Raw genomic sequence first — 13,951 nt, 5'->3', positions numbered from 1 at the left:
AAGCTGGACTCTTATATAATAAGAAACTGAATAACAGACGTTTGTATTCGTTAGTGGTGCAGTTGTGCTGTTTTGTTCAGCAAAAATCAGCGGTTGTGCTGATATTGATATTGGGTCAGGTGTAGGGGTGTGCCATATCATATCGTACGCAGTAATATTGCCAACATTTTTTAATATTGTGAGTGATATTATACCCTGAAATATCGTGCCTTATCACCCACCCCTAATTATCACATCAGGGTACTACTTTTTTTTGCAGTTTTTTAGCAAAAGAAAAAAAAATTCATACTATTCTCATTTCCCATTATATATCTACTAGAAACAGATGATATATGTCCAGTATCATTTATGTTACTTCAATCCTGGATATATGTACATGGAAATATTTTATAATATCTTAGTTAGGGGTGTGCCATATCATATTGTATGCAATAAATAAACTAAATAAAAAAAATAATTTTCATTTTCTTGCAGTAGTGGATTCTTGAAATATTTATTTTTAAATTCTGTGTCTTGTAATATTGCCAAAAGTATCGATTTGACAAAAAAAAAAAACATATGAAATATTGTGATACTATTTTAGGGCCATATCGCCCACTGCTAGTCAGGTGAAAGGCTGAAATTGTTCCATCTGTTTGTATTTGTGTGTGTCTGTTGGTCCATCCCCTACTTTAATATTAATCAGTGATATCTTGAAGGTTTTTCTTTTTTTTGCTTGCATTGGATATTATCTTAAAAACTGCTTTTTTTTCCGGGCTTTCCTTGAGTGCCACTCGTGTGTCTGGGATTAATACAGGAATTATTATTATTATTATTATTGTGGTTATTATAATTTTCTAGACTATTTATTAATTTGCAGGATTTTTCTACAAGTACATGTGGTCCCTCTCCCGCATCGCCCGGATTGATTAAACTCTCGCTCCCGGCATTAACAATTAATTTCTGATTGGTTCTTCTGCAGAGTTAAACACACTGTGGTCCCACACCCAGATAAGAGAGATTTTGATTGGTTCTGCTGCAAAGTTTAACTGTAATAAAATTGAGAGCAGACCTCTAATACAGTGTACACATCAATCTATAATTAAATTGTATATACCACATTCCACAAGTGGCACCAAAAGAGGAACGTTAGTTAGACACGTCAGCTGTGATGTTTCTGTCATGAGATTAGCATTCCCTATTAGCTTCAAGCTAAAAAAAAAAATAAAAATAGAAGTAAAAGAACCAGCTCAGATTTTCAGCATTATAACATGTACATGCAGTGATGCACATGACACCCATATAACATCTTTTCTATGGAGTGTCTAATTTTTAGAAGGGGGCTTTTTCTAGCAGTCAGCAGCAGCAGGTTATAATAAACTCACCAGCATTATTTGCAACAAAGAGAGATGCGTCAGGAGAGGATGAGAAATTGGATTATATGGAGGCATGACGAATCGTATGAAAAGTGGTCTGCTTGATGAGTCCTTCAGTCTTATGTTTTTAATTAGCTACCCACATGTTTTTCCTGGAGAATACTTTAAGCATGTTTAACAGTTTCTGACGTTTGTTTTATGCAGTAAGATCCTACTTGGCCTGTTTTGGGCTGTTTTAAACTGTTTTGAGCATAAAGCTTGCATCCAAAAGTTTGATATTCATTTCAGACTGAAGAGAAAACTGGTAGAAACATTGGTAATCAATTGTTCATTCCAGCTTCAGCTCCAGAAGAGTTCTATTAGCTGGCCAAGCTAATGATGCGTCTACTTGAACATGCTGCAGCAATTTGGATCTTGAGGGGATCTTCACTGCAGAAAAATCTATATGTGTATGTTTAAGTGAGCTACAAGACATGTAAGTGTGTGAGTGTGTGTATAAATGTATTTGTAATTGTGCATTTTAAGAGATTTAGGATGTTTGTATATACTTTAGCAACATGTCGAAAGGAAGTGAAGCCTGATAGTGGGAGCAAAATGGGCAGGACATTTAATTTCTGTTAAGTTTTAAAGAGTCTGTGGTGTACCAGGAATACTGTACACCATAGTGTATGTTACCACCCCCTGGGGGTTAGAATTAAAGGGCATCTCATGATACGATATTATCATGATTCATTTCCCATGATAATAATGATATCCTGATATTGTGGTCCTTCGATACTCGATACATCGCAAGTCACTTCTCTATGATAGTGCAGGTTTTTTTTTTTTTTATACTAAGGTTAAATTACTCAAATACTCAAAAGTTTAATTAGTGACACCATGTGGGATAATGACACAGTAACTTTATTGAAACATAGGCTTATCTAATCTAAACATTTCAGTATTTGACAATATTGACGATACAACACAATCGAATCTGCGGTAACAGACAAACAACTCTGACATTTTTTATTTTTACAGGTTCAAAAATAATAAAAAGCAACCTAAACAAAAAAAGGGTAAAACTTTATTTGAAGGTTACTTTCATAGGGGCTTCATAACACATTCATGAGCACTGAATAATGCATTTCGAAAGCAATACTTGAATATGTATGAATCGTTTATGCCAGTACTCACAACATGACCGACATTTTCTGAAATAGATGCGATTGTACTGACATAACATGCATACATGCTGAATATCATATTTAGAGTCAAATTAAATGTATTGAAATATACAGTATATAGAAGCATACTTTAGTTGTGGATCTGAGCTGTGGAGCTGTGTTTGTGGCAGTTCGTTTGTTTTAAGTTTTTTTATGTATCTTATTTAATCTGATCATTAATTATTTAATTGAAAACATTGACACTAGATTGATGTAAAATGTAATATCTTTCTGTCAGTACGGTCTCATGTATTTCCTACATTTTTTGTCATGTTTTTTTCTATTACTGGCATAAGCTAATTAAAGTGTAAAATGTTTGAAAATGTACTGTCAATACTTAGTACTTAATGCCCAATTTGGAAATTACTAAAAATGCTTTTTGTAGCCAAAAATAACTAACGAGTACTTGTTTGTTAGATTTTCCTCATATATACTTGCAAAATGCTTTTAACTGTGTGAGATTCTTAGGCCCTCTTGCTGTACTGCTCCAATGAGATCTGTTCACAGATTGTCAATGATGTTTATATCAGGGACTGTGAGGACCGTGGCAGAACCTGTAGCTCGTGCCTCTTGAGGTATTGCATTGTGGGATTTGAAGGATTTTCTTTGGATGACTCTTCCACGAAGGCCATATGTACATACTATAATACAGCTTAGTATATATAAAATGATTCACTGTAATTTCACATTCCTAAGTGACCTGCATGTAAGATTCCGTGTTGTGCATGCATGGATGGGTGTGTGTGTGTGTGTGTGTGGCTGTGGGGTGTGTGTGGTAGGTAAGAATAGAGGTCACTCCATAATTAGTATCCCCACCTGTCAACTGTTTACCTTGATAAACAAGGTGATAATGCGCCAGTTGGCTCACGGGTATGGCTGAGTCACCTCAGAATGTGATGTCCCATGCTTACTAACACACACACACACACACACACACACACACACACACACACATACTCATAAACATATACTGTATATCGTGCTCGCACTAGATGACTACGCCCCAACAGGCACACTGTGTCAGAGACTGAAACAAATAAATAACTGAGTGAGCCAAAATTTGCAAGAACTAAATAAGAACAATAAGAACAGACACTGTTAAAATTGGCAACAAATAAAATAATTTGAATTAGTGGATTCCCATTCTCTAAAAAGCAAAGGAGCAAGTAGTGCTGTGCGATATGATTACACATATCGCGGGGACGATAGAAAAGTCTCTATCGTGCAACTTACCTTATCGTTTCTACAGTAATTGCATCAATTATTCATGCAAATATATAAAGTAGGCTACGACAAAATGTATTTGTGTTAGGGTTGGGTTTCTATCATGGTTTTCTATTTTTGGTGAGGATCTTGGACAGATTTTATGTGGTACACTCTGTTGTGTATTTTTACATTTTAATTATTTCACTAGAACCGTCATGCTGCCGCTGATCCTTGTTCTGTAGGTGTTGCATCTCATGTTTATATTCATAGTTTTATATTCTGTCTTTAAGCTGTTTTTAAGCTGCTTTAAGTGTTCTTGTTTCGTTTCGATATTTTAAAATTTGTTAGATTATATTTCTTTTAGCATTCTGAGCTTAGTTCAGTTGGTTATTTTCCTATTTTATGTCTATTTTTCTGTTTTTATTAGATGTTTTTAGCTTATTAGCTTATTAGCTTGTTGCTGCCTTCTTTGTTATTTAGCCTACAGAACGTCTCACTGGTCTTTTAAATGAATGTTGATTTATTCATTTAATAGCTGTATCTAACTATTCTAAGCCAGACAGACACTGTGTGATTGGACACTGAAGTGATGGGAAATCTCGGGTCGGGTCCGGGCAAAGAAATAAAAGTCAAAGGATCCTGCTCCAGGAAATAGTCTGTGATGTAGTCATCTGGTTTTAATGCTATTTTTATTTTATATAAAGCTATTGTATGATAATCACCATATAGCTAAGTAACCAAGTATTATTGTTAACGAAAACGAAAACGAACGAAATAAAGAAAACTGAAAGTGAAAGTTCTCCTTACCTGAAACTAATAAAAACGGTAATAAAAAAAAAACTAAAACAAACTGAAATTACAGATTGAATACCCTCATTTTCGTGTTTGTTTATGTATTTATAATTTATTTATATAAATGTGGTATATCATGATATATATCGTTATCATGATATAAAAAAAAATCCATATCGTGATATATGATTTTTCCATTTTGCCTAGCACTAGGAGCTAAAATCTTTCTATTCTAATTCTTATTTCTATGGACGGCATGCTTTCACATCAGTAAAGATTCTTGTGTCTTTTACCTTCTGTAAAATGAGCCATAAAATGACCTCAAATTTATTAATCCACTGCAAAATGGCTTGGGTGTTAATATTCCATCATTTCATAAGTATAGAGGCATTTGAGGAAGCATTTAGATTTGTTGATTATAGCACCATGACCATAACCTCAGATGTTAAACAATGTAGAGTCTTAAAATCTAGAAGACAAGCCAAAGGACTCCTCAGAGATGCAAAGCTTCTGCAGCTTTAAATTATGAGCATGTAGCTGCCAATTCTCCTTTCTAAAATGTAATTATGGCTACTAGTAGGTATTAAGGTTGGTTGTCCTGATGTTTTTTGAAGGTAACGACAGTGTGTAAATAGAGTAGCTGCTCCCATCTTAGTCATTTATGCCCTGTGCAAGAACTTCCTGTAGTAAAAGTACGTTACTCCACCTCTCCATGTAAAACTAATCCAGTCCAAATAGGGATTAATAGACTAACTCTTTCACCAAAAGAGCCTTATACCATCTTAAAAATAAGGGCCTGGTTTCCCAAAATTATCTACAGATACAGATCTACATCCATGCTCATCCATTTTCTTTTAATAGGGTGAACTACCATAATGGTTTCTCTTAAATGGACATCCCAAAGAGACCATTAAAGCTCTACAGCTCATTGAGAATGCTGCTGCTAGAGTTTTAACTAGGATCTGGGGAACTGAGCACATTACAGTACTCCAGTTATGAAATCTTTACACCTTATGCTTCCAGTTATGTACAGAAAATATTTTAAATGTTTTTTTAAATATGTTTTAATGACTCACAGATCTATGGATTCAGGTCCACTAGTTGAGCTCAGAGTGCACACTAACCATAATCAAATATCAATATCCTGCTTACAACTGGAGCAATCTTGAAAAAGGTTTTATTCATGCCCCAAACATGATTTCTGAGAATATTAATGCACTCCATTCTTGGGCTCTAAAAAAATCAAAGTCTAAAATCTGAGTATTCTAATAGACTCAGAGCTCATCTTCACAAGCTATATCCATGCAATCATCCCAACAGGCTGCTACCATCCTAAAATATAGCCAGAATTAAGGGGCTGGTGTCCCAAAAGATCTGAAGAAGCTTATCCATGCTTTTATCTCCAGTAGAGTGGACTACTGTAATGGTCTTTTAACAGCACTCTCCCAGAAGACCATTAAACAGCTACAGCTTATTGAGAATGCAGCTGTAAGATTTTTAAACAGGACCAGGAGAACAGAGCACATTACTCCAGTTATCAAGTCTTAACACTGTCTTCCAATTAAGTGCTGCAGCTAGTTCACACCTGAAAATCTGAACCAAGGTTCATGCGTTTATTACGTTATATATATATATACATTTCAGTCCAGTTAGTTTTTGTTTTTTTTTGCTGCAGTTTAGTGAACAGAGCTAAGAAATCACAGGACTCTCAAGTTTTGAAGGCAGTTTAGAGTAAGATTTTTGTTGAGTGGTGTTGGTGGCACAGGAGTGTGTAGGGTGTTGTTACGATACCAAAATGATGAGTTCCCAGAGGTGTTTATTAGCACTTGTTGCCCTTCTTTACTCTGCGGTCCAGCTCACCCCAAACCATCTGGATTGGGTTCAGGTCTGGTGACTGTGGAGACCAGGTCATTTATAAGTAAGTTAAGTACAAAAAACTCCACATGTGTTCGTTCATAGTTTTGATGCCTTCAGTGAGAATTTACAATGTAAATAGTCATGAAAATAAAGAAAATGCATTGAAAAAAGGTGTGTCTAAACGTTTGGCCTGTACTGTACCAATAGATAATTGAATCAGTGAAACTGGTTATTTTAAAGTGGTCTCTGCATTATTGGTAGCCAGTGAATTTGGAGGAAAGCACAGTGACCCAGCGCAGATGCTTCACCTACATAGCTACCAGATGCCTGTGCTGCACAGCATCTTGCTAGGAGTGATGTTGGAGCAGAGCGAGCAAGGCCTGTTGTGCTCTCTCGGACTCTGGCTGCTGATGGCGAGCAGCAGCTTGCAATCCTCAGATCATAATAATTATTACAATGCACAGGCAAATCACTGGCCGTGGTGAATGTGTGTGTTTGTGTGTGTGTGTGTGTTACAGATGCAGCAGATCACTGATAATACCCTGAAATATTCCTTTAGCGCTCTCCTCCGCTGTACTCTGCGTTGTCTTATTAGTGTGCTAGATTGCTGTCGGTGGCGTACGGGTGGGCTGATTCAGTGTGTGTAAATGGCTCTTATGAACTCTGCCCGTGTGCAGTCCCTCATCACTTTAGTGCGTATTCCAGACAATAATGAATCTAGTCAGGCTGGAAGTCTTTGTCACACGCCGCCCACTTCCTCTTTCATTCCAGACTTGTCGAGGCCGTACAATACAGTCTGTTACACACACACACACGCTCACACACACATACTCACACACAGATCGTCAGTGATAAAGTTGATTGGATCGACCCCCAAGGTCAGTCAGCGCTAGAAAGTTAGCCGCCTGTCACACTTAGGCGCTGCACCGCTTTCCTCAAGCACACCATCGTGAGCAAGTGCTACAGGAAAGGACTGGGGGAGTAGAGGGGTGCAAAGCTATCATCGACTGTCACATTGAGGCACGTGTGTGTGTGTGTGTGTGTGTGTGTGTGTGTTTACGTGTACGAAAGATCATAGCAGCAGATGATATTTTCCCCTGACAGCTTGCTGGCCATGATCATCACAAACTGCCTGCTCATTTTAATGACCAGCCTGGAGATGATTCACGCAGTATCCAGCATGTGTGCCTCTGATTATACTGTTATACATGCCACTGCACAAATAGCATGCAAAACTCTGCATCTGGCCATGTGTGTGTGTCTCTTTGGTGTGTGAGTGCCCCTGAGCTTCTGCAATCTAAATTCATGATTGTGATGAGATTCTTCAGCTGGAAATAATATTAAATAACAAAAAAAAAAAAAAGGAATATCAGCTGAATCATGTTAAATAGTTAAAAACAAAAAGTTTCTCAAAAGTTAATTTAAAAGATTACAAGAAATGATTATAACATCCACACAGATCATTTTAAATGGTTAAGAATTAAACAGATGTCTACAGTTGCTCTTGTAATAAAAAAAAATTAATAAAGCCCAATAGGAATAAAATGGGCTCAGCCAGCTACGCTTTTGCTGGTCACTGGCCTAAGCTGGTTTTTAATGTTAAAGGTTATTGAAAGTTGGTCAAATAGCTGAAAACAAGCTACGAAGGATGAACCGCTAGCTGATAGAACCCTGGCTTAGCGGAACACTTAGGGTTCCTCAGTGTAGCGCTGTCAGGCGGCGTTTACTAGTGCTAACCACGCTAAAATACTGGAAATCTAAGTTACTGTAAATGAACAGAAGCACTTGGCTCAGTTTTCAGGAGAAAACGCTCATTTGATTTTGAAAATGTTTTCTTTTTTTTTCCTTTTTAGAATTATAGTTTTGTTTACTTAGACGCCCCAGTGGTGTAAATTAGAAGGAAAACATGACGACACCCTTGTTCCTTACTAGTGTCACTTAAAAAGACCAGAAAGTAGATGTTTATTAATAGTGCAGATTCATATTAAAGAGTTATATATCATAGTTTATGTATTGTTTATTTATTTATTTATTCAACAGGGACAGTGCACATTTCAGTTATGACATCGATGTAAATGTGCCAGAGTTAGCTAAAAAGCTTATTTTCATCTGTAGTCTCTGGGCAGGTTGTTTGCGGAAAAAAACAACAACAAAAAAACAGTGTCAACACAACGAGGGAATAATGCCAAGAGTGGGCAAAGTTGGCATTAAAGCAAAAGTTTCTACTTTGGCTTTACTTTTATCTAAAGAATAAAACATTGTTGGGCTTGTTTAACACTTTTCTATTAAATGTGTTCCTTCATAGTTTTACATGTCTTCAATATTATAAAATAATGTTTTGCGGTTTGTGATGTGCTTAACGTTATTAAACTCATGAGAGCTGAACAATGGAGGCAATTTTTTTTCGTTCTAAAAAAAAGGAGCTACTGCATCTACCTCGTCTGTTTTAATTTGATACATATATATTGCTGCACTAAAAGGTAGTAATTCTAATTTGTGAAAGTTGGGTTTAATGTCACTTTGAAATAAAGTTGGAAAAAACTAAGCAATGATATTTTGTCATATTTTTCAAAGAATAACTGAAAACATACTCAAATGTGGTATATCATGATATATATCATCATCGTGATATAAAAAAAATCCATATCGTGATATATGATTTTTCCCAAATCGCCCAGCACGAAGAAGCGGTGTATCTAGTCAGTGCCAAAAGTACACTTATCATCTGTGCAGTTTATTACAAATAGTGTAATTATCCTTGTTTAACTGAATGAAGTGCACTACACTGTGAATATGTCTCTCAGTGCTACGTATGGTATAGTACTGTAGTACTTAAATAGCAGTTTTTAAGAATGTCTCACTTATGATTCTTTATATCTGCATATTAAAATATTTGTGATAAATAACATGTATTGTGAAAAGGCACCGTATGAGCCCCTAATGTGAGCATTCTTCTTCACTATGTGCTGTGTGTGTGTGTGTGTGTGTGTGTGTGTGTGTGTGTGTGTGTGTGTGTGTGTGTGTGTGTGTGTGTGTGTGTGTGTGTGTGTGTGTGTGTGTGTGTGTGTGTGTGTATAATGTCTCCTCTTCTTAGTCTTGTTGAGGTGATCTGCTCTCACTGACAGTCTAAATGGGGCTTTAGTAATCAATATCACTTTAAGGGCTACACTGCTGAGCACACAGCACATATCCTTCTGCATCCGTGTCCTTCTCCATCGTGTAGGGCTAAACCACAGTGGATGCAGCAGAGGCAGGTTAATTGAATGCAAATACGTCTTCACTGATCAATAGTGCAACAGAGGATGACTCTTCTGTTCTCTGTGTATGAATGCGGACGAGGAGCATCAGGGATGCGTCTCTGAAACACTCACCCTCGACCCGGGCGAGATATACGGAGATCCTGCTGCTCTACACATCAGGAACCAGGGATAGTGTTTGACAGACAGCTGAGCTATCCTGAGACGACCACAAAAGGGAACCATTTGTGGTTTTAGCCACAGGCGAAGTTTCGAAGGACTTCTGGACAAAGGTAATGAAATAATGAAATGGAAGGCAAACGTTGGCAACTTTTAACTTGTTTTTTTTTTTTAACTGTGAAGAGCGGGGGATTATGTAAACCCACTCTATTCTCCAGTACTAGTATTATTATACAATATGACAAAAGCATTCACATTTTCCATGTTTGTGTTCATCTACATTAAAGAGCCCCATTTCTACACTCTAAAAAAGCAATCGCAATACTAACAGTAAAAATAGGTAGCAACTGATCTTATTTAAAAACATTTTTTGCAACAATTGCTTGTTTTGAATTCAATTGACTTGAATTCAAGTTACTTACTTTACTTCTGTGTAATCTGTGTAAATTAACATTCAGAGCTCGTTTGACTTCTCCATTAAAAGGGAAACATGGCGACACCCTTGTTTCTTACTATTTTCACGCATTTCTCACATTGAACAATTCAGAATCGATTCTCAGTTTCAAAAAACTGTACCACGGAGCTCAGCTAACTCACAAAATACAGTACTTTTTAGTATAGATCTGTTTCTCTGGACCAGAGCCAAGACAATCAATGTCTTAAAAAAGGCCTTGAAATGTGATTTGTCTGTGCACAGTACACATTTTTACTGTGCGATAGTTCATCTTAGATGCTTCCGAGCATCTAAGTAACCATGTGCCTTTGGACATGGTTAACAAAAGGCTTCCGTTTGGCACAGTAAAGTTTTTAGTGGGATTTTTGATAGTGCTTGGCAGAGGTTTGGCAAAGTAATCAGTCGTGCCTTGCCAATGGATTTTCAAGTGTGTTTTTTTTAGAATATTTCAGACTTTTTTTCAGAATAGATAACAGCTATTGAGAAGAAAAGATAAATCAGTTTGAGCTGTTGGTAAAAAATTAAATATTTGAGTATTGCTAAGTATCATAATTTGATACAAAAAAGGCACTGACCGAAATGTCTCTGTACTACCGAGTACTGAAAGATCTAAAGAAATTTGCTGCAAGTTTTCGATACTTTTGCATGAAATTCGCCAAATGCGGAGAGCGTGCAGAGAGCCCTAAAACCAACTCCGCCGGCTCCCTGGCACACACAAGGAGAGAGCGCTCTCTCTCTCTCTCTCTCTCTCTCGCTCTCGCTCGCTTGCTCGCTCTTATTTGTGCTGTCTCTCCCACACTTGCGCCGTCTCTCTCTCATCCACTTGCTCTCTCTCTCACTCTCTCGCTCTCGCTTGCTTGCTCGCTCTTATTTGTGCTGTCTCTCCCACACTTGCGCCGTCTCTCTCTCATCCACTTGCTCTCTCTCTCACTCGCACTGTCTTCCTCTCTCTCGCTACTCTAAAATATTACAATACAGTACAAAATGATCTGCCAGACCTAAATCACACTACACGTTTATTACTGTTCCCTCACAATAATGCTGGAAAATTCCAGCATAAAAAAACTAATCATGATTGTAATTAATTTAAGTCATTGACACCACTAAATTAATTAAATTTAAATTAAAATTTAATTTAAATAAAATCTAATGCTGATATTTCTTTAAAAAAATACTTAACAAACTGAAATGCATCCAGTAATGTGCTTAAGAAAAAATATTCGTAGTTTAAGAAGTTTAAATAATGCTGTTGTTTTTTGTTCTTAATAAAGTGCCACAATCATGCTCATTGTTTGTTCAAAAGTATGTATCCTCTCATGCTGACCGTATGAGAATGAGATTACTCATGTTGCCAGTTAAATAAATCTGTTGTGTGAGATTAATTATTGCTTTTTGTATATTTTGGCTGCAATTTAGGAAAGGTATTGGAAAAAAGTACTGTTTGGGTTTTGGTACCAAATTCAAGGTGTCAAAAAATTTTAAAACGATACCCAGCCTTATATTTGAGAAATTGTAGAGGATATGAATCTTTTAATAGGCTACTCACACACAGCTCAAACACAATCCACACGCAAGCTCACACAGAGATCTATTGATAGTTAACCTGAACATTTCCATATGGCATGAGTGTATAGCCTCATGGTGTGACTGCTTTCAGCACTGGCTGACACTCACAGTCTCGTCTCCAATCTGGTCTAAGCTTGTACGATCTGGTCTAAAATAACCCATTTTATTAGTCATGGAAGCTTTGCCGTTTGTACAGTGGAACCAGTTCTGATTAAATTATTTTGACAGCATCTTTCTTTTTTTTTTTTATTCATATGGCAAATTGCGGAGGAGGATTACGCCAAATTAACATGAACACTGCAGGGATCGGGAGTGCCGAAACAGCGGGAATTCCATGTTTAAAATCTGCAGGGGGGTGTAGAGTGCGCGGCTGATATTCCGCCATGGATATGGACTGAGGTGCTTCAGTTATAGAGGCTTAGAAGTATAATTATCTAACACGCAGAACAATTTGCAGACCTCTAAGCCTGCTAAAATGGAATGTACTGCAGTAGAGGAACGTACGGCATGTGTTCTATCATACAGAGTAGAGAATAGTGCAAGAATCACCAGGAAAGCTGCTGAGGGCATAAGCTAATAAGGGGCAAAGTGTAGCTTATTTTTATCTGGTTAAACAGGTTCCAGTGGTACATGCTTAGAGACATCTTCACGTATTCCCATAGCAACGTCTTCCACGAGTTTTCACATCAACCTGACAGATGTATCTTGAAAGTGATCGTTTGCTACCATCACTAGAAGTGGTTTTTGATTACTGGCTTGTGAGTATGAGCCACAGAATTCTCACATATATCATTTTGATTGCTCTCCTGGAGGCTGTAATATAGCACAGTTTTGACACATTTATACAGCTCAGAAAAAGAGAGCAGCCCAGCCAGAATGCTCATGTGGGGCTCACCAGGAGGAAGCTCAGCTAGAAGGGGTTTTTAGGTGACTATGGGGTCTGTGTGGGTTTGTATACAGTATGTCTTATTACTGAGACTCAGATAGGCTTCCCAAATGGACCTCATCATTACAGGCCATGTAAATCTCACATGAGTCTTATCTAGACCTCTATGGATAACTTTCTGGCTGTGACCGAAATGGTTCCCTATTGCTGTTTGCTGTTTTTTATTTTATTTTACTCTGATAAAAAACATTCATATTTCAAGGAGCAGCAGCAGGAGCTCCTCAGATAAAGTGCTGTTCTCATTTCTCTCCAGGAAGGACGGGACGTTTGACTAAACAGGGCTGACCTACTGTCACTTCAGTTTGTTAGGTTGTAATGCCAACTGGCTAGCGTTAGCTAGTGAGCTGTATCTGCTTCTTTGGGTGTGCTGTTCTACACAGCTCTCCGCAGAGCCTCTAGCAGTATGGGTTTGTTTTTTCTGTTTGTAGCAAAAAGGAAAATTCACTTTTTTCTTATTTCCCATTAATTATCTACTAGAGATCTACTCCAGTATCATTTATTTTACTTCAGTCTAGGGGTGAAACGCTTACTCGAGTATTTAGAGTTATTCAATAAAAAAATATATATTGATTAATTTTCTGTGCCTCAAGTAATCGTTTAATTAAGTTTAAAATGCAGAGCACACATTTTTGCGTGGACTTTTAATGTGAAAAAGCGCGTTTAGCACGTTATGTCACCCACACCCAGGAAGCAGGTGAAGGAGGCAGCGGCTTTTAGAGCGGTGGACCGGTGAGCAGGTCAATTTAACTTATAGTAAATCAATGAGATTAACAATAATGTACCTTAATAACACAACGACAGCACTGTGGAGCGCTGATTATTAGTAATACTGTATAATGTGTTTGGTTAATTTATTTCAACAACAACAAGAGAAGTTCTCCACTTAATACAGTCTTTATGTAATCACACAATTATGTAACTCAGCACATGTTCAAGTTAGCGAGATAAAGTTACTCAGATGCACAACATAAAACCAATGTTCATGCCTTTATTACTGATTAATGCCCCATATTTAATACTTACAAGAACTTGATTTATTACATTATTAATTATTAATTTATTACTTGTGGTATTTGTCTATTTTGTGTTTTATTTATTTCTATTTGTGTTTGCAATGTGGAAATGTATGTTGTGAATTTAAAATTAAACCAATT

General features: G+C 37.1%; 1 protein-coding gene and 1 long non-coding RNA gene across 2 annotated transcripts in view; one reads left to right on the top strand and one right to left on the bottom strand.

The window, feature by feature from the left end:
• htr2cl1 (5-hydroxytryptamine (serotonin) receptor 2C, G protein-coupled-like 1) overlaps positions 1–13,951 on the bottom strand; it is a 114,190-nt gene that overhangs the window by 25,544 nt on the left and 74,695 nt on the right. The gene's annotated exons all lie outside the window — the stretch shown is intronic.
• The window catches only part of LOC111194399 (uncharacterized), a 118,054-nt gene that overhangs the window by 29,495 nt on the left and 74,608 nt on the right, over positions 1–13,951 (top strand). The gene's annotated exons all lie outside the window — the stretch shown is intronic.

This window comes from Astyanax mexicanus, chromosome 8 (genome assembly GCF_023375975.1).
Source record: "Astyanax mexicanus isolate ESR-SI-001 chromosome 8, AstMex3_surface, whole genome shotgun sequence".
NCBI lineage: Eukaryota > Metazoa > Chordata > Actinopteri > Characiformes > Acestrorhamphidae > Astyanax > Astyanax mexicanus.
This window is presented reverse-complemented; position numbering and strand designations above follow the sequence as displayed.